This window comes from Girardinichthys multiradiatus, chromosome 22 (assembly GCF_021462225.1).
Source record: "Girardinichthys multiradiatus isolate DD_20200921_A chromosome 22, DD_fGirMul_XY1, whole genome shotgun sequence".
NCBI classification, from domain to species: Eukaryota; Metazoa; Chordata; class Actinopteri; order Cyprinodontiformes; family Goodeidae; genus Girardinichthys; species Girardinichthys multiradiatus.
The window spans coordinates 12,453,304-12,456,883 of record NC_061814.1 but is presented as its reverse complement, the minus strand read 5'-3'; positions in this window follow the sequence as shown (position 1 = coordinate 12,456,883).

Here is a 3,580-nt window from a genome sequence, read left to right as displayed (position 1 = left end):
CCTGGAAAAATGCTTAAATATTCTGATGAACATGCTCCTACTTTTCGTGGAAAGCTTTCCCAGAAGAGTTTATGCTGTTCTAGCTGCAAAGGATGGCCCCACTCAATTTCAAAGCTTGTGTATAAAGAATGGGGTGTTAAAGTTAATGTATGTGTAAAGGCAAGAGTCTCACTACATTTGGCAATATAGTGCAGTTCTTGAGGTAATGGAAAACTGTGAAAACGTGTTGTTCAAGAGGAAGTAGGAGAAAATAAAGACAGATCTCTCCCAAAAGAGACACACTAGAGGTCGAGACAAAAGACTAAGAATGTGAGTTTATAGCTGAAACTACAAAGAAAAGAAAAAAGTGAAGACACTAAAACGATAAAGTGTGAAAGATAAACAGGGACAAAGTTGGGAAAAATTGAAAAAATCATGATGGAGAAAACACAGGGAACATAAGAGGAAAAGGAAAGAAGAAGAATATATAAAAGGTGATGTTTGAGAGTGAGTGGGAGGCACAGAAGAAAAAGGGGGAGGAGAAAGAGAGAGAAAGGACAGGGATGCATGAGGAGAGAGAAACAAACTGACAGTCAAATGAAAAAGAGACTGGAGTGTAGGTGGGAAACAAGGGAAAACAGCAAAGAGGGGGTCGGAGGGGGATGGGGGGTGGAGGGGAGACATGAAGATGAAAGAGTGAGAGAGAGGGGAAGAGAGACAACAGGGTAAAGATGTCGGGGAGAGAGTGAGCAAAGTGCCAAACAGATAAATAACCAGCTTACTGGGATTACCAAGTGAATTTGCCAGAGCCACTGTGACGTGGCAGTGAGAGCTCCTAACCCATATAAACCGGAACGCCGTCCAATATGTCCCGCGGCGTTTACTGTTGTCACTGCGCTTGGATGCTATGGGAGGTTGTTGTTTATGTGGGCTCCCACAAAACGTATCATGGGAGCTGCAGCCTTTAAAACGGAAAAGTTGTTTGAAACTACCTGAGCCTAAAACTTCTGATAAAGAAAGAATACTCTGCATGGTTAAACATCTATGGGCACATAAGCAGTTTTAACCAGCTTGCAGTTTGCAGTTTTAAATGTGTCAGTTTGTTCTCTTCTAGTGCATTTTATTCACACCTGAGCAGAAAATCGCTGAGTTGATTCCATCATAGACTTTGTTGTAAAAAGTGACATTTCTAGATGAATTTCCAGATTATATCAACCTGGTCCTGTTCCATCAACTTCCAAGAGCAACTTTAACCTGAGTCAAAATTTAACAGAAAACAAAGACCAAATAATGACTGTATTACCTGTTTTCTGAATTTAAAATAGTCTATGGAATAGGTATGCAACGAGATCTTGTCGCAGACAATATGAAAATACAATCAAAAAAAGGTGCCATCCATTCACTGTGTTAGCATGATTTGTCTAGTCAAGTAAGTCTAAGCTATTGTCATGTGTCTTGGACATGAAGCCGTGCTTTAAGCTTGAGACCATGTTTCATTTATGTGTGATACTTTTATTTTGAAGTAAGAAAGGAAGTAGTTCTTCAGTTCCTTTTATTCTGCTGGTAGAGATGACTAACAAAGTTTTCTGATGAAGCTCCCAACAAACGCAACAAAAAGCAGTTATGAAAAGCCCTGAGGAAGCCTTCACCACTTTTGAACCATGTCTGTGGCACTATGTTGGGTAATCAGTAGAAGACAAACAGACAAAATACAGAAGATTTGTAATCACAGTTAGAATACCGTGACAGGCTAAGTGCCACAAAGATTGCTAAAGTTAGCATCTGCTTTGCTAGAGTAAAGTGGTGTTAAAGTAAAGCGACTTTCAATAATTTTGATAAGGCCTCATGTAATCTAATTCTAACAAACCCAATATCTTGTATCATTACATCTCAACAGCTGAACGTCTTGCCACATTCCATGAACTGAGCGATGTTAAAACCATAAGTCATACAATGGCAAACAGAAATTAAATTTTCTTCGGTTTTACATATTCTTATTGTTAAGGTTTAAACACTGACAATGCTAAAGTAGGCATCTGCTTGGAAGCATGCTATCATTACTAATCTAAGAGGGATATTAACAGTTAATTCAAGAGTCTGAGTTGCATTTGTTCAAGACTAGTTTAAATTCTGACATACTTAAAGGCAACATGAAGTGTGTCATGTTGAACAGGGATTTTCTCAAACAGTCTGAGATTATTTAAAACAAATCTGTGTGGGGAACATTTTAAATACCTTTTTTGGAATTAGGACCAACTAATTTTATATTAATAGAGATTTTTTGAAACATGGTTTGTGATTTGTAAAGCATTTACTTCATTTGTGGAGAAAATATTACAGAGGAAAAATTGCAAATAACTCTGTCTCAGACAAAAATGAATCATTATGTCGCTCATTGGTAACTAAACATTGACTTTTTTCCAAGTTATTTTCCCAACTTTAGTCAATTTTTCAATAAGCCTAAGACCAGGAGTTACATTAATACACCCCTAAATGCATCACAGAATTCAAAATGCTCAGACACATCAAACGTAGACACTCAGATGCTCACTACCCCACTTTTTACCCTCTAATGAACTCCAACTGCCAACAAAAACCTACAAGAGCCTAGACAGAGTTGGGAAAACAGAGATCGGAGGTGACAGAGAGATGATGAGATAGAGTCATTGTAGTGTGGGCAAGTATAAGAAGCCAGTCTATAATTGGAAAGATTTGAAAAATGAAGTGTCAGTTTGGTCAATAAGGAGCAAAGGTCACAGAGGCAGGAGCCCAAACCTGGCACAGAGCACGCTCATTACAGCATCCAATAAGATCTTGGCTGGCTGCTCCAGACTATTATGCATCAAAGAAGGAGTGGACACACACTTGTACAATGTCTCTTTGTCTCTGGCTCTTTCATCAATGTGTTCTCCTCTTCCACATGAGTTATATCATTTCTGTCTAAACTAAGTCCTTCAGTGCTGACCAGTAGTGGAATAAAGGAGAATTTCAGTAGGAGATACAGTTTAAGTGTGTGTGTGTTGACTTCAGAAGCCGCTCCTCTTCAGACTGAAAGGCATTTCAGCGTTCTTTGCTCCTACCCAGGCCCTGCCTCCTGGCTCAGGCAACCCTTCAAACTACTTGCCCTGACGTCAACTTCAATAATATATAAAGTTGCATTTCTGTGTGCAGTTTGTTTGCATTGTCAATCCCAACAAAACCACTACACTGTTCTCCTATTGTTGCATTTTTCTGTCTTCCCTCTTATAATGCACACAGGGTCCTAAAATGCGCAGGCAAGGAGGCAGAGAACGTCCAATTTTGAGTTCTAGACAAAAATCAATGTAAATCTCATTTGATCAACTTCTAACAGAATCTGCTAAAGCGCAAAGTCTGTTAGGAAAACACCTTTTCATGTTCATGCACTTAGGTCCACAAGAACAGATGTAACAGGCCTCAATCCAAAATAGCAATACCCACCAGTTCAGAGAAGTGTAATCAAATATGAGACATTCCGGTAAAACGTAAAGAACTTTCTCTCTCATCATTGACTTGTCATACATGACATAATCGAGGTGAGCGTCTGTAACTTCTTGCGCTCTAGGTATACTACTACAACATA